Genomic DNA, 21469 nt, shown 5'->3' on the forward strand with positions numbered 1-21469 from the left:
GAGAAACAAAAAAACAATAACACTGTCTCCAGGAAGGAGAAACTGTGTGGCCATAAAAGATAGAACTGAGAAGGTAGATTGCATTTCACTTTTAGGATCTATGCATCTTTTATAAATTTGGGTTTTATAATATATATCATTATATGAAAATAAAATTTAAAATTGTTTCTACTAGGGAAAAAGAGATACTTTTGATTTCCAGGCTCATTTAAACATACTTTTTAAAAAACATGAAGTAACTATAACAAATGTTGATAACAATGGAACATAGGTTCCTAGTCTCCAGTATGTGCAAGTTCACTGTTCTTTCCTCTTATTAATTTGAATGCTTATAATGTGTTCAAAATGAAAAGTTATAAAATAAACAGAGAAAAATCTTTGGTTACCAAGAACACGAGAACAAATGAAAATAAATATAGATTATAAATTACAAATTTTTAAGGTGTTTTTGGCACTGGGGATAGAACCCAGAGGGCACTCTATCACTGAGTTACAATCCTACCCCTTTTTATTTTAAGACAGGCTATCACTAAGTTGCCAGGCTGATCTTGAATTTATGATCCTCCTACCTGAGCGTCTTAAGTATCTGAGATTACAGGCATACATCACTGTTTCTGGCTCTATTTAAGAATTTATTAGGAAAAGCAGAAAAGAATGCAGGGAATATATAAATAATTAGAACATTTAAAAGCCTGATAAATTGTGCTGAAAAACTGATTGAGGGGAAAAGGAAATGAAGGACTAATGATGTCAAAAAATCTACTGATTAAATTTACAAAGTTTAAAAAGTCATAGCAGAAATAACCCAAACTCCATTCTAATATGCTAGAAAACCTACATGGATTGTAATCTTCTGGGGAAAAAAGATTAAATGTAATACGCAAAATGTCAGACAAGTAATAACCATAGAAAAAAGTAAAAAAAAAATTCTAGACAGCATCGCTTTTTCAAACCAACAAAAACAAAAGAGTGGTTGATTTCATTGATGTATTTGTTTAACCATTGATAGTAATGCTAGAGCTATTTAACCCATTCTAGAGCACAGAATAGAAAGAAATGCTCAAAATTGCTTTAACATAATCAACCAGAAAATTGGATATAAAAGCATGAGAAAAACAGCACATAAAATAACAGATTAAATTTCCTGTAGTAATATGCTTTCAAAACTCCCAAATCAAAATACCCACAATTCAGCAGTGAATTAAAATAATCAAATTTTTTTAAAAACCAAATATGGTCTGTTTGTTCACGGAAAAATAAGAAATTTCAATAATAGGAAATGAATTTTTACACCAATAAATGTTTTTAAAAAGAATATAACTGTACAAAAAGCAATGAATATATCTATTACATGGTTTTCGTTAAAATGTCTTAGAAAAATATGAAAAGTGGAAAATTTTTCTAATGCAATAAACAAAATATTTCAAACTTAAAATTAGCATCTTACATTGATGACTAAGACCATCTATATAAAAATAACTTACCTATTGGGAATAAGACCTGATACCACCCCTGAGTCCTGCCCAGCAAGATAAAAGCATAAGCTAATAAATAAATTCAGTTTGTTCACATAGGCAAATAGGTTTTCTATCACTGATAACATTTTATCTAGGCAAGCAGTTCATTTAGACAATAACTTGATTATCAGGACTAACATTAAGAACCTCATAATACTCTCCCATCAATCTTAAAGAATTACATGATGAATTTTGCCCATCCCTAATCACTTTCCTGCTTTAAATCACGTCAGCCCAGACCCAGAGCCCTTATTTCCTGCTTTTAAAACACTATTAAACCCTATCAAGGTGGTGTTTTCCCTTGCTGCAATAAGTTTAATAAGCTCAGCTTTGCTTGATCATAGCTTTTTCAGGTAGTCTTTTGGGGAAATAAACCAGCAACAATGTGCTGTTCAAACCCAAGAAGCATTCCATTAAATCCCATTTAAGTCAAGGGTGGGTAATTCTTTACACAATCGTTTGAGTGCCCTGCAAATATCAGTCTGTGCACTTTATCAACATAATTAAAATCAGGGTCAATAAGGGAGAAAATAAAAATTGTCAATATTTGCAAAGAATTTGATAAATATTTTGAAAAAATCTGAAAAGAAATGAGAAACAGTAAGATGACTACTAATCCCCCCAAAACAAAACTTTCAGATAAAGAAAAATAAAGAAGCAAATAAATTAGAATAAAAACCCCATCATAAAAGTAAAAATATTAAGTCATTAAAATTATTGAATAATAAAGACATACCTTATTCTTGGATATGAAGACTTAATATTATTAAAAACCAATTCTTCCCTAAATTAATTTATTATAGTTTATGAAATTGCAGTCTAAACTGCAATTTCTCCTAACAAGAAGACACATGAGACAGGAGGCAAAAGAAGAAACACACAGATCCACAGAACAAAGATGGAGCCCGTCACAGATGGGAATACAGCATATGCGCAGGATGGCATTACAGATAAATGGGCAATTATTGGCAAATAATCGCAAGTAATGGCAAATAACTTGGCAACCTTAAGATTTCAAAACAAAAAAAAATTCTCATGATTTAAGAATTTGAATTAAAAAAACACAAAATAATTAGAAGTTAACATAGGTGAAGGGTTTTATGGACTAAGTATAAGTATCTTTCCAAAAATGACATGAAACTCAGAAACCATAAAAGCAAACATGGTTATACTTGGACATATAACAATCATACACATTCTTGTAACAAAATAAAGTTAAAAAGTGTGTAAAAAAATCTGTAATGCTTGACAATCCAAAGCTTATTTCCTCAATAGTAAATGTGCTCTTTGAAATCTGGAAGAGACTAAAACCTTCCCAAACCCTCAAAATTGGACATAAAAGAAGAAATTAAAAAATACAGATGACTAATAAACATGAAAAAATGACAAAACTAAAAAAACAAAAGAAATACAATTTAAGACAATAGTTTGGGCGATAACATTGGCAAAGATTTTAAATATTTATAAAATCCATTATCTGTACGGTTGTGGGAAAGTTGGCAATCTCATTCATTGCCATGAAGGATAAAATTGTTAACCACATTTTAAAGGAAAATTTTGCAATAATTTTCAGAATTTGAAGTGTGTATATTCTTAATCCCAGTGATTCAACTGCTTAGTAATTTTATTATGATATAATAAACAAAAGCAAGATTGTTGATATATAGGGAGGTTCATTGCACAGAAATTTGGTGCTAACATAAATATCTATGAATGAGAAATGCTTAAAACATTTAATTATATTTCATCTACAAAACAGTCATGCAGTCATTCAACAAATGGCACAGATATGTATGTATTACTGAAGTAGAAAAAGCCCATTGAAAAGACTATTAAATGAAAGAGGCAATTTGCAGGAGAATATATTACAATATGTCCCACTTCTAGACCCCCTCCCCAAAATAGTTTTTGTGTTTGTGCACATCTATCCTCTAAAAGAATGCACATACCTCCCTTAATAGAAGAAAGCTATAAGGGTGGCATTAATGAGAGGAGGGCACTTAATTTATATATTAATTATTTAAATGTCGAGTTTTTAAAAAATATCATGCAGAGTTTCTTTTGACTGTATCCTATTTTCAAAAATTTATCACATGGCAAAGGAAAATTATAAGTGTATCTTTATGGGAGCACTGAGCAATTCCATCATTTTGAGCTTCTTGTGTAATATTATTTCCTCTAGTGAGGCTCCTGGGTTTGAGTCAAGTGGCAGCAAGGGAAACAGTCACCATGCCCAAATTAAAGTCTCATCGATGATATCCCAACATGAGCATTTCTCAGTTAAGCATTTCTTATCTGCAGGAGGTATCCACTGCCACACAGGAAAGAGAAGTGACTGTGCATAAGGAAGACTATATCATTGTTTTGGTGAAGCTGGTGGTAGAAGTAATGGCACCAACTCTAACAAATATACCTTGTCTTTGGGGTCATCACCTACAAAGACACAGAGAGAAAAAATGACAGAGGTTAGAAACACATGCCCTAAAGAGGCAGGGGGTCATGAAATTCTTACTATTCCCATACATGTGATGGAACAAATCTATGTAGAGTACAAAGAGAAAGCCACATTTCTAGCAGCTGGATCCACACTATAGCTACAAAAATCACTTTATAGCTTCCTAACATAAAGAATGCCAAGTACTATTGTATTGCATTTTCTCCTTTTGATGGGCTAAAAAGTTAAGGACATTCTTCAGCAACTTCAAATTTTGTATCTGTCTCTTCCCTGCTGTTCTTGGCTCCTTAAAGCTCATTCATTTGATCAATTATTTCAGACAAAACTATTTGTCAACTTTCTAGTCGGAGTCACTGAGAATATACTGTATCTCATGAATACAATTTTCTAGCAATACAATGGATCCAGCCATAAAGAAGTACTGTCAACTGGATGAGAGAAGAAAAGTTATAAGGAAACCCTTCATGTTGGAAGGAAATATACTGAAATGTAGAAAAGCTATACACAAAAGCTCTGACATTTAACCCACTGTGCTATGTGGCCACTGGAATCCATTAAAATGTACTCAAATCATCAGACTGCAAGAAATTAACATATCATTTTCTACCCAGACACAGCTTCTAGAAAGCAAGGACTATTCTAACTAACAACCTTACCTCCAGAGTGTGTCTCTTGCAAAATATTCAGGTGAAGAGCTCTTTGTTGGAGGAGCCTTCTTTTGGAAATTTAATGGTGCCATTCACTCCCAGAAGAATTCCCAAAAAAGTTCTCTTCTGAGGTGATAAATAAATAAATAAATAAATAAATAAGCAAACAAATAAACAAACAAAAAACTCTATTTCCAGTGAAGCAGGTAATGCAGTGAGAGTCTGGGAAATTTGCTGTTTATTTCTTTTTAATATTGATTTCATTTGGAAACTGCTCCTTATTTACACAGCTCTGAAACCATAACCAGATGTTCCATGTCTCTATATGTTTTAGTATCAACACATTGTATCTTTCAGATTTTTAAAACTGAATGAATCATCTGAGTCCCACTGAAAATAGTGTCTTTTGCTTTCTTAAAAATCATCTTTCACTGCTTTGTTGGAAAGATTATTCCCCAAATCACTCAAAACAGGGTACAAATATATCTATTCTCACCAAAAGTTACTGAGAACTTATTCTATAAAAGGCAATACACAAGGTGGCTTTGTCACAAAAAATAAACTGAAAGTTATCTGACCACAGGAAATCAAAAGTACATTGAATGAATCTATCATGCCAATAAACAGCTAAAATGTAATAGTCTGATAAAGGTAATTCAGCTGAGGGTAGGATTATTGAGGAGAGACCTCCAGTTCAAGAAAACCTGTTATGATCACATAGCTATAACTCCTCTGTACTGTAACCATACTCATCTGGTTTTTGGATGAGTTCTAATCCCTTTTGGCTGCAACCAAATGCAATCAAGCCTAAGAAGAAGATATATTAATTTAAACCCATTCTAGGCTGCTTTCCTATAAACATGAAATTCCCTACCCATATAGTTATTATACCTGTGAGGGTGTCCAAGAGTCCATAGGTAGGAATGGAGACTTTGGAAGTAAGTTGTCAGCTCATACTCTGAAAATGACATTTGAGAATTAAGAAGACAGGCATGAACAACTGCCCTTCCATTTTGGGGTTTATTGTCACCTAACAGAGAAAAGAAAAAAAAAGAGGAAAAATAACATCTTAATACAAAAATATGCATGCATACAGATGTGTCTATATATACACAGGGCACACAGAATCTAACAATAAAACATTTATGAAGTGTGAGTATGCTATGCTATGCACAGACTGGGAAAGGTGGATATTACTAAGTCCTCTGTGTGTCACATGCACAAATATGAACCACTCTCTCTTTTCCCATAAGGTCCAAAGGACAGAGAACAGTTCAGTAATAATTATGTTTTTGAAATAAAATATTCATGTTCTATTAAGACTGTTATAAATTTTTTAAAATACTACTATAAAAATTAACAATCCCAAGCATGGTGGTGCCTGTATTCCCAGCGACTTGGGAGGTTGAGGCAGGAGGATCACAAGTTCAAGTTGCCAGCCTTAGCAACTTAGTGAGACCATCAGCAACTTAGTGAGACCCAGTCTCAAAATAAAACATAAAAAGGGCTGGGTTCATGGCTTAGTGGTTAAGTGTCCATGGGTTCAATCCTTAGTACCAATTAATAAATAAGTTAGTTTTTTAAAAAGCAACAAAACCATAATCTCTTCATTTCCATTCTATAAAGTCTAAGGACAAGTTCTAACAATTTCACTGGCAAACTAAATCTATTGTAACTTACCAATTTTCACAAGGCCATCTTTATAGAAAAATGCACATGCCAATAATATCTGAATATCTAGAAAGGTTGTATTCAACTAAATTATGCTAAACATTTTTTAAAAAGTAGTCTAAAATTTGCCCCAAAGTAACAATCTAGTGAAAGGGTGCATTCAAGTGCAATAAGCAAGTGTCCTAATCATTTTTCATTTAAAAGACATCCATAAACAATGTTTATCTATAATTTTGAAAAAGTATATAAAATCAACTTTTAAAAAATTTGTTCTAATTAGGTATAAATGACAGTAGAATGCATTTTGACACATCATACATGAATGGAGTATAATTTTTCACTTCTGGTTGTACATGATGTAGAATCACACCAGTCATGTAGTCATATATGTACATAGGATTGTAATGTCAGATTCATTCTACTATCTTTCCTACCCCCATACACCTCCCCTCCCTTCACTCCCCTCTACCTAATCCAAAGTAACTCTATTCTTCCTTAGTCCCACGCTTTTTATTGTGAATTAGCATCCATTTATCAGAGAAAACATTCAGCTTTTGTTTTTTTGGAATTGGCTTCTTTCACTTAGCATGATATTCTCCAGCTTTATCCATTTACCAGCAAATGCCATAATTTCATTCTTCTTTAAGGTGGAGTAATATTCCATTGTGCATATATACCACATTTTCTTTATCCATTCATCTGTTGAATGACACCTAGGTTGATTCCATAGTTTAACTATTGTAAGTTGAGTTGCTGTAAACATTGATGTGGCAGTGTCACTGTAATATGCTGATTTTAAGTCCTTTGGGTATAAACCAAGGATTGGGATAGCTCGGTCAAATGGTGGTTCCATTCCAAGTTTTCTGAGGAATCTCATACTGCTTTACATAACAGTATCACCAGTTTGCAGTCCCACCAGTATTGAACCTTTCCCCCCACATCCTCGCAACATTTATTATTGCTTGTAATATTGATAATTGCCATTCTGACTGGAGTGAGATGAAATCTTAGAGTATTTTTGATTTGTACTTCTCTAGTTGCTAGAAATGTTGAAGATTTTTTCGTATGTTTGTTGATGGACTGTATTTCTTCTTCTACGAAGTGTCTGTTCAGTTCCTTAGACCATTTGTTAATTGGGTTATTTGTTTTTTTGGTGTTAAATTTTTTGAGCTCTTTATATATCTTGAAGATTAATGTTCTATCTGAAGTGCATGTGGTAAAGATTTTCTCCCATACTGTAGGCTCTCTCTTCAAATTATTGATTGTTTCCTTTGCTGAGAAGAAGGTTTTTAGTTTGAATCCATCTCCATTTATTGATTCTTGATTTTATTTCTTGTGCTCTAGGAGTTCTGTTAAGGAAGTCAGATCCTATGCTGATATGGTGAATATTTGGGCCTACTTTTCCTTCTGTTAGGTGCAGGGTCTCCTCTGTTCTAGACCCCCAGTCTTTGATCCACTTTGAGTTGAGTTTCTTGATCTTTGAATAACCTCAGTGTAACTAGAAACCCAGATCTGACAAAATGAGGAATGCATTTGATTACTTATATTCAGAGTTCCCTCAAAGATGAACAGAGCAAAGCTTAAATGTGATTACTGATATCAAATTTGTTGATTACCCAATGAGCAAATGAAAAATGGTATGATCTCAAAATATTTGTTAGTGCTCTCTGAAGCCATCTGCAGAGCACTATGTCACAAATTTTATCAAAGGTACTTAAGGCTTTCTTCTATTGTCCTGTTAACCATTCAAATATCTTGAAATACTAGGTTTATGTAAAATTGTAATGCTGTAACTTTTATATACTAAGTTAAGCCCCAAACATACAATGATAGTTAAAATTTGCATTTGTCTTCTTAATATAGACATAATGATTCAAGATTATTATCTGATTTACTTCATATTCTAGCTTCGTGGCAAGTCTAAACAAATTCAGAAACATTTATCAATATGGCAACTTACTCTTCTATTTTCAAGCATACTTTCCCCAGAATAATCTTAGCTAAGATTTTAACAAAGGGTATTTTATATATTTTGTATTTATCTTATCTACATCTTTTATCATATCCTGATACACTATCGTAGCTCTAAATAATTTGCATCCAATGGAACTTTCTGTGACAATAAAAATATTTTATCATCTCATGCTGTCCAATATAGTAGGCTAGAGCCACATGTGGCTACTGAGCATATGAAATAAGGTACTGTGACTTTAGAACTTAATATTTTTTAAAATTTATTTATTTATTCTATTTGTTATACATGACAGCAGAATGCATTTCAATATGTAATACATTTATATAGAGCACAATTTTCATATCTCTGGTTGTACATAAAGGAGAGAGTCACACCATTCGTGTCTTCATACTTGTACTTAGGGTGATGATGTTCATCTCATTCCACCATCTTTCTTATCCCCATGCCCTCTCCCTCCCCCTCCCTCACCTTTGCCCTATCTAAAGTTTCTCCATTTCTTGCATGCCACTCCCCCAGACACATCCCCATTATGGATTAGCATCCACACATTAGAGAAAACATCCAGCCTTTGATTTTTTAGGATTAGCTAACTTCACTTAATATGATATTCTCCAAGTCCATCCATTTACCTGCAAATGCCATGATTTTATTCTCTTTTAATGCTGAGTAATATTCCATTGTGTATATATACCACAGTTTCTTTATCCATTCATCCATTGAAGGGAGAACTTATTGTTTAATGTATAATGTCTGATGTCTATTATATTGAACAACAATATAAACTATAGCGGTTACAAAATAAAACTCCTAAGAACATTTAAGATAATCTTACAAAGGACAGTTAAAAATATTTTTAAAAGATTGGTGAATCTTTCAAGAAGTACAGAAATATCCCCCAAAGGATAAATGTTATTCCTATTTTCTCAAAAAGAATATAAAATAAGATTAATAAAGGAAAGAACTTGATTTTAATTGTCCAAAGTCAGAAATTTGAAATTAAGTATGACTCTCAGGTGACTATTTTGTGCAATTTTGTTTGTTTTTGTCATTGAGGAAGTTCAATGAACTGTAGAAATGTTAAGTATTCCTTCTTCCTTATTAGCTTAGTTTCCCTAGACTATACAAGCACAGAACATTATTCTATAAGTAATGGTAAGAAATAGCTTGCAACTTTATATGTTTTCTCTGTGAAAATGAGAAACAAGATGGTATTTGGGGTGGGGGTGGTGAATCCAGCCCTAAATTATGTAACCTTGTTGCTACTGCAGCCTAGACCAAAAAGGATTATAAAGTAGATGTAGATCATAGAACTATAGTGGATATTTGCCCAATGCCCTTTGGGTCCAAGTGTTTATATTCCCACTTAAGGAACACATGGTACTCAAATTGTGTCCGGGTGTTGCAAAGGTTTGCATTTTACACCAATATATGAATTTGGCACTTGTATGGATAATGTTAAAAAAAATTATAGAAGTAAAGACTATTGATACACCCTCCTGCTTGTTCAAATTTGTAAGCTCAATATCAATCATTCTTTGACTGAATTATAAATCTCAACAGTTCTTGCTGAACAATGGTAAATAAAAACTTATGGGCCAGAGTAGCAGTATATCACTATGCATACTTAATTCTCTGGTCTCAAACATAGTAAATGTTGCCCTAAAAATTCCTGCTAACAAATATGTGGATGTAAGTCTGGAACAGTTGAGTTTTCTGAATTTTGGAAAATGTTTTTTCAAAATAAATATTTTTATTTAGTTTTAAGAAAACTACACAGACACATTCCTTCAACTAGGATTTAAGTTAAGATAATGTATCACTGTCTCTGCAAAGCCTGCTACTTCTGTGGGAATCCTGGAAAAATATCAACTGATATGCTTTATACCCAATTCTTCCACAATTAGGTGGTGGAAACAATATTCCTCTATATATGGAAAACAGTACTTCTCAACTGTTTCTTTTCATCATAATCTCCATGGATATCCTTAGACATTTTTCCTTAATTTTCATTCCCCATTCCTGTCCAAATCTTAGTAATACAATTATGCCATGTATCTATCTGATTATGTATATAGTTGTTTGGAGAACAAGTCAGTGAAATAATGAAAATTTTTTCCCCCTAAGAATCAGTGTCATCCATGAGGATATTAATTATGTTGCCAATACCTAGTATAGAGTAAGTTGAGAAAAATAACTAAATGTGTAAGGAGTGTATACAGGGTATTCCAGCCTATAACAAACTGTGTTTGGAGACAGTTGGAGGCAGTTTCAATTTAGGATCTTTAAGATGAAAGCATCCCCTTCAATGATTAGAAGAGACAGAAGATAGAAATAAAGACTATATTACTTACAAGTCCTTGGGGAGTATATCACATGCTCTGGAGGTCACATGCAGAAGTCAAGCAGCACATGGAGAGAAGAAAGGAGGGAAAGGGAGAGGGAAAGGAGAAGAAAAGGGAGTGAAGGGTGAGAGAGAGGGAGAGTTAGTTGAGTTCATAGTGTTATCCACACAGGCTTCCTTGGGAGTTTTAATTGGTGGGTTTAAAGCAAGAAAACACAAATTCCATGGAGTCACACTGTGATAGAGAGGTGGTCACTGCAGCATATGTGCACAATCCATATGGGGTGGGGTGAGAGTTAACAGGGCCAGTCAAGTAGGTTGTACCTAGATGTCCCATAGGGAGGTGGTCAACCAAGAGGCAATTACAAAAGGCAGTTATCTGGATTGACTACATTGAGGAAATGGGAGGAGGTACAGAACTGGAAACTGTCCTAGATGAATAAATCCTGCTTCTGATATGAGAAAGTTAAATATACTCAAAATGGATGCTGGGGCAAAAATTAAAGTTGTAAGAATTGGCTACATCCTTCTAATACTCACACCCTACAAAATACACTGTTGAAGTCCCAGGTGCATTCTCTGTCATACATCTCATTTTGGCCCAATATCATCTCTGTTCCTAAAAGAGAAGGAGACATTCAAACACTCTTGACTGACTAGTGCTTTTATGGTATAAGCTAAGCATAGAAATATAAAAAATCTAGAATTTGAAGGAATGGAAGCCAGGGAGAACTTAAAATATTATTAATGTTGATTAATTATAAGATGATTTCCAATGTAGATTAAATTATTGGCTAGTTAAAAAACACAAATTAGCTAGAAACATAAATAGATTTAGAGTGATACTATGTTGTTGAAGAATCTTCTGAAAAACTTACAGGCCCTGATGCCAACGGGAATGAAATGTCAATGTTGGGTTTCTCAGTTTCAAGCATTTTCTTTCTTAGCTCTTCCCTTGAGAGAGCACAATGGGATAAACAATAACATACCTAATTGAATCTACAGGGTCAGTAGTAATATCCCCTCTTTCAAAACTAATTTTAGTGATTTGTATCAGTCTATATAAATTTTATCAATTTCACTCATGTTTAATTTTATGGATTTTTTTGTATATTTTTTCTTTCTTCATATCAACAATTTTTGCTCAGATCTATATTATTTACTTCCTCCTGTGCACTTTGGGTTGTATTTTCTCATTTAGCATTTTTCTTATTTCCCAAGGTAGAAGCTTATTTATCTTTCTCTTTTCTGATATAATCACTGTATGCTTCCATCTGAGCATTTCTTTAATTATATCACACTCAGCACAAAATGTTTTATACTTTCTTTTAACATATTTTATTTTACTCATGGGTTCTATATGGTGTGTTTATTTCCAAATATTTGGCAATTTTCAACTTGATTTTTATTTCTAATTTCTCTGTGGTCATAGAACATACTCTACATTATTTCAGTCCTTTTAAAAGCTTATTGAGTATAGTTTTATGGCTTAACATCTAATCTATCTTGGAGAATGTTCAGGTATGCTTGAAAATAAATTGTATTCTGCTATTGTTGGATAGAGTGTTTCAATATATCTATATCCAGTATGTATCTTATATCTATAGATGTCTCTCCCTTTCTCTCTTGCTCACCCTCTCTCTGTGTCTCTCTCTCTCACACACACACACACACACACACACACACAAACACACAATCATCAGTGACCCAGATTCCATTGCTGCCCAGTACAGTGTCCTGTGGGGTATTACATAATACCTACAAAAATCATATAATATCAATATTTCATGGATAAAATATCACTAACATGAGAATTCCCACTGGCCCCCAAAGACAGGATGGCAGAAATCATTTCCCACAAATTTCTTTATTTCACATCTCATGGTGAAAGAATGGATTTTAATGTAAGGCCCAGTACTTTGTCCTTGTTGACCTGTAGGAATAAAAACAATGAAAGAGGAGAGGTATAGAAGCATACATGTTCATTGGTCTATGAGGCACAGTAGGGTTCAGTTATATATTGCATATTAAATTAGCTAATGTAGTACTCTTCTAGAATGGGTACTATGGTCATTGTATTAGCTTCCAACCTCTATCAGGGAACATTGTGCCCAATACTTTCTGCCAGACAAATGTGCAGTCAGACTAAATGAATATACTTAGACTACAAAAAATGGTGAACTGGTGAATAGCATATCAATTTAATTCAACCATAGAATCATTTAACCTTCAAAGGTGATTCAATGGATTGGGAAGAAGGTAGTCATGAAAAGCTATGGCAGGGAAAAGAAAGAACAACTGTCTAAATATGGATTGTAGCATTTAACATGTTTGAGTACAGAAACCTAGAAATTTGCAGAGGCTGCCCAAGGTTATGTATGTTGCACCCCATTCAGTTTAGAGTGGTCAGAGCAATGCAGGGAGGACACACCCAGGTAAAGTATATACATGTGATTAGAATGGTTGTGTAGCATGCATAGAGTGAATAATGCAGACACTGGGCCCTCTCACTGTGAGATACTCCCCATCCTCCTTTCAGAGTAAAGCTCACCAGGCCCACAGCTACAGACTCAGTGGGACTTAGGCAATTATATCTCTCAGCAGTGTCAAGCTTCTCTCTGCCACACCAGTAAGGAAGAGCATCTCCATCACTCTCCATGCCTAGTTTCCAGAGAAGGAATCATTAGGAAGATTGAGAATGTGCCAAAATTCTAGAAAAGAACAAAATGAAATCTCAGAGTACTATTCAGATGATAAAGGCCTTCAGTGTCTGAATTAAAAGATTGTAAACAGCACCAATTAAATTCCAGAATTTTTATATATATATATATGACAGAAGAATGCATTATAATTCTTATTATACATATAGAGTACAATTTTTCATATCTCTGATTGTATTCAAAATATATTCACACCAATTCGTGTCTTCATACATGTACTGTGGATAATAATGTCTATTACATTCCACCAACATTTCTAACCCCATGCCCCCTCCTTTCCCCTCCCACCCCTTTGCCCTATCTAGAGTTTGTCTATTCCTCCCATGATCCTCCTCCCTACCCCACTATGAATAAGCCTCCTTATATCAGAGAAAATATTTGGCATTTGGGTTTTTGGGATTGGCTAACTTCACTCAGCATCATCTTCTCTAACTCCATACATTTACCTGCAAGTGCCATGATTTTATTCTCTTATTGCTGAGTAATATTCTATTGTGTATATATGCCACATAACTCAAATTGGCACTATTTGCTGATGATATGATTCTATACCTAGAAGACCCTAAAAGTTCCATCAGAAAACTTCTAGAGCTAGTAAATGCATTCAGCAAACTAGCAGGATATAAAATCAATACCCATAAATCAAATGCATTTCTGTTTATCAGTGACAAATCCTTAGAAAAGGAAACGAACTACCCCATTTACGATAGCCTCAAACAAACAAACAAACTTGGGAATCAATAAAAGAGGTGAAAGATCTATATAATGAAAATTACAGAACCCTAAAGAAAGAAATCAAAGAAGACCTTAGAGGATGGAAAGATCTGTTAATTCAGACATTGGAAAGGCCTTTATTATCCACCTTACTCTTGGATAAGCAGAATTAATATTATCAAAATGACCATACTACCAAAAGCACTATACAGATTTAATGCAATTCTGATCAAAATTCCAGTGGCATTCCTCATAGAAATAGAAAAAGCAGTCATGAAATTTATTTGGAAAAATAAGAGACCCAGAATAGCTAACACAATTCTTAGCAGGAAGAGTGAAGCAGGTGGCATCACTATACCAGATATTAAACTATACTACCAAATTCTTAATAATAAAACTAGTTAGGAAAGAACTATAAAAAATTAAATGTTAACTCAAGCGTGTGCCATTCTGTTCCTTCTCAAACAAGCTGGTAGAAATGACGAAATTAGCTCTTCATTAGTGTGACAGTAAGAGATTCATGCAATTCCAATTTTGAACCTACAAAACACAGGGGAAATAGAAAAGTGGAAAAAGAAAATCTTCCAAATTGAATGTTGATTTTTAAGGAATTGATTTCACATATATGTCTATCTATCTATATCTATCTATCTATCTATCTATCTATCTATCTATCTATCTATCTATCTATAAAACTGTATGACAAAAAAACAAGTCACTGTATTCCATGGAACAGGAAAGTGTGGAAAATCTTTTTTCTAAAACCTGCTCAAAGATTCACCAAAGTCCACCTTAGCATCCCTCATTAAAACTAGGGTCTTCCTCAAAGAGAACAGGAAATCCACTGAAGGGTGTGAATATTAGCCAATAAAATTGGTATAAAACTTCAAGAAGTAGAATATAATAATTTTACAATTAAAACTATTTAAAGCAGTATCCACTGGAATCACTCAAGTATTTAGAAAACTGCTCTTTAAGGATGACAGAAAAAAATCATCTGAACTTGTACAGCTGGAATAGCAAGAAAATTTAAACACATTCTGAGACATTCCCATGATTAGAAATCACTCATTTTCCAGATATTCCTACCTAAAAACAATAGAGAAGACAAAAATATCTTTTGAACTGATCATTCAATAGACTTCAACAGACTGCTCCTAATGGAAAATTGTAAATGTATAAATGGTTAAAGGCAAGGCACTACCACAATAACTCAATGGAGTCTCACTAGTCATGTGCTAATTTCCCAGAGTTGGATTACTAAAAGGAGATAGACATTAACTGTCAAGTACTCACAAAATTTGCTGTGTAATCCACAATAGATATTTATAAAGAACTTTACAATCTATTTAACAGATGCTCTCACATTAGCTTTCAAATATCCTAAACCCCGTGGTTCCTACTGCCTGAATACCTGAAATCCCTCCCATATGTCTGCCTAACAGGATCCCCATGCTGGACTTCAGCTCACAGAAGTGGTTTGGTCACTCATTTTGTTCAGATTCTAACAAGATTCATTTTTGTAAGTCATCATTGGTCCAGGCACATTGAATAAGCGACCCTGAGTCAAAGGTATGTGGTAGATACTGATCACCCAGGAGTTTGTCATTCTGGGACACACAGACCCACACTCTTCAACCATGGAGCTCTGCATCACAGTTAATGACCATTCCCTTGGCTGTCTATCATAGCCAGTGTCCAGTGTCATTAAAATACTGTGATTCCCCAAGAGGAATATCAAATAGTCTCAGGATAAAATTCTTACCTTATGAGAATTCCAACTGGCTCCTGATGATGGGTTAGCAAAATTATTCTTAATACTTTGCTTCACATCAGCTCTCAAGAAGATTAAATAAACTCTTTAATATAAAATTCAGTTTTGGGTAGCATGCCAATCTGTGGCAACAATAAAAGTTTGGAAATGTGAAAAGCATAAAGCACACATTTTTTATTTGTCAAACATACTTAACACAGGAGGATTATTTATAGGCCTTCATATAAAATAATTTTATATACCTCTACTAGGTTGTTTCTAATATCATTCAAAAGGGAGTCATAAGGACCTGAAAGCCTGAGATGGTTCAGCAGTTAATTTATAACTCACACTGTCTGAATTATCAGACACTTTACAAAACAAATTACCTATTGAATTACATAAATATGCAAAAAAGTATATTTATTAAAAATTAGATATTACCTTTGGAATGTAAAGTTTTGTTCTGTCCCCAAAATGGAACAGATAAGAATGACAAATTAGCTCTTCTTTGGGATGATGATGATAATTCCATGCAATTCCAAAAACACTTCCAGTCTACAAAACACAAAGGAAATGAAGGAAGTCTTAAAATCTTTCCAATGGATTGATTCCTAAGAACAGTTTAAAATAAATTAGCTACAGATATTAATTTGAACGTCTACACAACTAGACCAGTAAAATTATATTCATTCCTTAGAACAGGATAGAATAGAAAAACAACTTTTCAAAGATGTAAAAGTTGACCCAAAGACTTTTGTGAGCCTTTACTATTGATAACTAAGTTGAGAATCACTATTTAAACACACACAGACTCACTGAAGGAATATGAGTATGAGCTGTTGGTATTCTAAATAATTCCAAATTTAGAAATTTAATAATATAATTTAAAAAATGTTTGATCAAACATATAATTTAAATCATATGGAATATTTAGAAGATTGCCTGCTGAATGGTGGGAAAATAAAAAGAAATGAAACAATGTTCTAACCCTTGGAAAAATGTTTAAAAATTAACTAAAATACATCAAATAAACTCTTGAATAAAACTTATTCTTCAATTTCCACATATTTATTTTAGTTAAGAAACATAATGAGCAAAGACTAATAATTTCTTCCTAATTTTCTATACATAAACCTGTGCATAACTGAACCTTACTAAGATGACTGTGGTATCTAAGAAAATGATGTGCATAATAGCTAAAAAATGGAAATAAGCTAGGTGCCCATCAACTGATGAATAGATAAAGAAAATGTGGCACATGGGGGCGGATCCAAGATGGTGGAGTAGAGGAGATACCATTTCTGGCTGCTCTGTGCATGAATCTGAGAAAGCTATCAGGTGGCTTCTCCACGGGGTCTCACCTTGTCAGAATACAACACCTCAGAGTGTGACAGGACCTCATACGGCAGATTTTTGCAGAATCCACCAAAGCTGAGAACACTGAGCAGAACTCAGAGCCTCTGTATTCCTTTAAGACTCCAGTCTCTGGTCCCAAAGCCCACAATTTGAGCACATGTGCGACTCTTAAGCTGCAGAACAGAAACATCAAATCAGCACCTCTGCAGAGTGGCAGAACTCCAGACTATGCTCTGCTCCCATGCAGGTCACCTGACAACATTCTAGCCACAGCAGGAGGACTTTCCAGCTCCCCCCACCTCACCAGACACCCTGATGTGGAAAACAGATGAACTCTATCTTGAAAAACCTTTCTTGCTATCTTTTGGTGGGTGTGGCTACCAGCATGGTTCTGCCACTGAACAGGTTCCTGGTTTCCAACTTCCCCTCCCCACAACTGTGATAACTTGGCACAATAACTATCAGCACAAAATTAGCTCTCAGTTGAATAGAGCTCAGTGCAACCAGGGCGGTGCTTACCTGGTACAATCCAATGGGGACAGCAAGAGGTCCCACAGCAGAGATCTGATAAGCAAGAGAGTGGAGGGGTAAAAACTGGGAGCAATGCAGATAGAGCAGATAGATCAAGATTAGGGAAGCTCCAGGCAAGAGACTGTGAGCTCTAATCTTCTCTCACTGGTTACCAACACCAAACTGAGGGAAGAGACTCAAGCTTGGAATAGACAACTCCACCTACTGGAAGAGAAGAGAAGAGAAGAAAAGAAAAGAGAAAAGAAGAGAAGAGAAGAGAACTAAATTCTTAGAGTATTTTGTGGTTCTTTGTTTGTTTTCTTCTCTTCCATTTTATATTCTTCCTTTTTCCTCTAGCCTTCCTCCTCAGGTCCTCACAACCCCAAAATATGTGAAACCAAGAACATTGCATGAAATAGAACTTTAAGAACTGAGTCATCAAAATAATATAATACAGAGTAATTGCATAAGTCCCCCTTTTTTCTTTCTCTCTCTCTTTTTTCTCTTTCTTTTTATTCTAATCCCTCCCTCTCTTCCTCTTTCAACCTCCTAATTTTTACTAATTTTACTTCCAAATACTTTCTAAATACATATGTGTTTGTTTTTATGCATTCCACTGTCCTCCCACATACTTGTATACCATAAATTACCTCCTGTCTATTCCACAGCTACTAACCCTCTTCACTAGAGTTCTCCTCCAAATTTCCTAAGTGATATTAAGCCCATACCTTCACATCTTTCTCCCTTAACATAACATCATACACCCGACCCCAGTTCTCTGTCCACAACCACAAACTGTATACCTTTTATGAAACTACTCATTATATTTTAAATAACAATTGAGTACAACATTTCTAGACATTGAGACTAACTATAATGGTCTTAATAAAAATAATTTACTCTAAGGTGATATATTGTTGATATTGGGAACGGTCAACATTGCCCTTCCCCACAAAGGAGGGATCTTGGAAGTATACAAGAGCACCACAAATCCTTAGGGTAAAAACAATATCACAACAGTCCCACAGAATGGGAAAGAAATGCGAGCAACATGAAAACACGAGGGAAGAAAGTACCACAAACAATTCAAGACAACACATCATTAAAAGAACTTACAGAAACAGCATAACAAATGACAAAGATTTCAGGATTTACATGAACAGATGTTTTGGAATCTCAAAGAAGACATTAGACAGCAAATACAGACAGTGAAAGACCACTTTGACAATGAGCTACATAAACAAATCCAAGAAGCAAAAGATCACCTCTACAGGTAGATAGAGGTCATTAAAACAAGACAAAACAAAACAAAACCAGAAATCCTTGACATGAAAGGAATAACAAACCAAATTAAAAACACAAATGAGAGCATCATCAGCAGAGTACACAACTCAGAAGATAGGACTTCAGACAACGAAGACAAAGTATATCATCTTGAAAAGAATGCAGATAGCATAGCGAAAATGATAAGAAACCAAGAGCAGAACATCCAAGAAATATGGGATAGCATAAAAAGACCAAATTTAATAGTTATTGGGATAGAGGAAGGCTCTGTAGAGGTCAAAACCAAAGGAATGAGCAAACTGTTAAATGAAATAATATATGAAAACTTTCCAGACATGAAGAATGAAACGGAAATCCAAATCCCTGAAGTCTACAGAACGCCAAATGCGCACAATCACAACAGATCCACACCAAGACACATTATAATGAAAATGCCCAACATACAGAATAAGGGGAGAATTTTAAAAGCCACAAGACAAAGGAATCAGATTACATATAGGGGTAAGCCAATTAGGATAATGGCAGATTTTTCAACACGGACCCTGAAAGCTCGAAGATCCTGGAACGACATATATTTCAAACTCCGAAAGATAATGGGTTCCAACCAAGAATCTTGTATCCAGCAAAACTAAGCTTCAGGTTTGAAGATGAAATAAAAACCTTCCATGATAAACAAAAGTTCAAAGAACTTACAGCTAGAAAACTGGCACTACAAACATTCTTGGCAAATTATTTCATGAAGAGAAAATGAAAAACAAGAATGAAAAACAGCAGAGGGAGGTAGTACACTGAAAGAAAAGCTCATCAAAGAGGAAAACCAAGTGAAGTTAAGTAACAAAAATAAACATGGCTGGAAATACAAACTATGTCTCAACAGTAAACCTAAATGGTAATGGCTTAAACTCACCAATCAAAAGACACAGGCTAGCAGATTGGATTATAAAAAGATTCAACAATATGCTGCATACAGGAGACTCATTTGATAGGAAAAGACACACATAGACTGAAGGTGAAAGTTTGGGAAAAACCATACCACTCACATGGACTGTGGAAGCAAGCAGGGGTTTCCATACTCATATCAAATAAAGTAGACTGCAAGCTAAAGTTAATCAAAAGGGATAAAGATGGACATCATATACTGCTCAAGGGAACCATACACCAAAAAGACATAACAGTCATTAATATATATATGCCAAACAATGGTTATAGGTATGATCATCAAACTCTTCTCAAATTCAAGTGTGAAACTGACCACAACACAATAATCTTGGGTGACTTTAACACCCCTCTCTTACCACTGGACAGATCTTCCAAACAAAAGTTGAATAGAGAAACTATAGAGCTCAATAACACAAGTAATAACTTAGACTTCATTGACATATATAGAATGTATCAAACAACATCAAGTGGATACATACACTTTCTTCTCAGCAGCACATGGATGCTTCTCAAAAACGGACCATATGATATGCCATAGGGCAACTCAGCAAATACAAAGGAGTAGAGATACTACTATGCATTTTATCCCATCATAAAGGAATGAAATTGGAAATCAACGATAAAATAAAAAAAAATCTGCATCACATGGAGACTGAACAATAGCTATTGAATGAACAATGGGTTACAGAAGACATCAAGGAGGAGATTTAAAAATTCCTAGAGGTAAATGAGAACACAGACACAACATATCGAACTCTCTGGGACACTATGAAAGCAGTGCTAAGAGGAAAATTCATTGCATGGAGTTCATTCCTTAAAAGAAGAAAAAGTCAATAAATGACTTCACGTTACATTTCAAAGCCCTAGAAAAAGAACAAATCAGCAGCAAAAGCAGTAGAAGGCAAGAAATAATTAAAATCAGAGCTGAATCAATGAAATCGAAACAAAAGAAACAACCGAAAACATAGACAAAACTAAAAGGTGGTTCTTTGAAAAAATAAACAAAATTGACAGACCCTTAGCCATGCTAATGAAGAGAAGAGAGAGAACTCAAATTATCAGCATACGTGATGAGAAAGGCAATATCACAACAGACACGACAGAAATATAGAAGATAATTAGAAATTATTTTGAAATCTTATACTCTAATAAAATAGAAGAATGTGAAGGAATGAAGGCATTCCTTAAGTCATATGATCTTCCCAGATTGAGTCAGGAAGATATACACAACTAAAACAGACCAATATCAAGGGAGGAAATAGAAGAAGCCATCAAAAGACTACCAACCAAGAAAAGCTCAAGACCGGATGGATACACAGCCGAGTTCTACAAGACCTTTAAAGGAGAACTAATACCAATACCCTTCAATTTATTTCAGGAAATCCAAAAAGAGGGAGTACTTCCAAACTCATTCTATGAGGCCAATATCACCCTGATTCCAAAACCAGACAAAGACACTTCAAAGATAGAAAACTTCAGACCAATGCCTCTAATGAACACAGATGCAAAAATCCTCAATAAAATGCTGCAAATAGAAAACAAAAACATATCTAAAAGATTGTGCACCATGATCATGTGGGATTC

General features: G+C 34.3%; 1 long non-coding RNA gene and 1 pseudogene across 2 annotated transcripts in view; both read right to left on the bottom strand.

The window, feature by feature from the left end:
* LOC131423607 (uncharacterized) overlaps positions 1–21469 on the bottom strand; it is a 198509-nt gene that overhangs the window by 155173 nt on the left and 21867 nt on the right. For both annotated transcript variants that reach the window (XR_009225351.1, XR_009225352.1), the window contains 10 exons: positions 17672–17887; positions 17158–17325; positions 16238–16351; positions 15806–15936; positions 12414–13317; positions 11147–11225; positions 10617–10643; positions 5511–5649; positions 4629–4745; positions 3931–3950 (listed from right to left, as the gene is read on the bottom strand). This is a non-coding gene — a long non-coding RNA (uncharacterized LOC131423607). The remainder of the gene's footprint in view (positions 1–3930; positions 3951–4628; positions 4746–5510; positions 5650–10616; positions 10644–11146; positions 11226–12413; positions 13318–15805; positions 15937–16237; positions 16352–17157; positions 17326–17671; positions 17888–21469) is intronic.
* Positions 15498–15580, bottom strand: LOC124082398 (small nucleolar RNA SNORD116; annotated as a pseudogene).

Source organism: Marmota monax, unplaced genomic scaffold (assembly GCF_021218885.2).
Source record: "Marmota monax isolate L192 unplaced genomic scaffold, Marmota_monax_Labrador192_F-V1.1 WCK01_AAM20220418_F8-fsc00179, whole genome shotgun sequence".
Classification (NCBI taxonomy): domain Eukaryota; kingdom Metazoa; phylum Chordata; class Mammalia; order Rodentia; family Sciuridae; genus Marmota; species Marmota monax.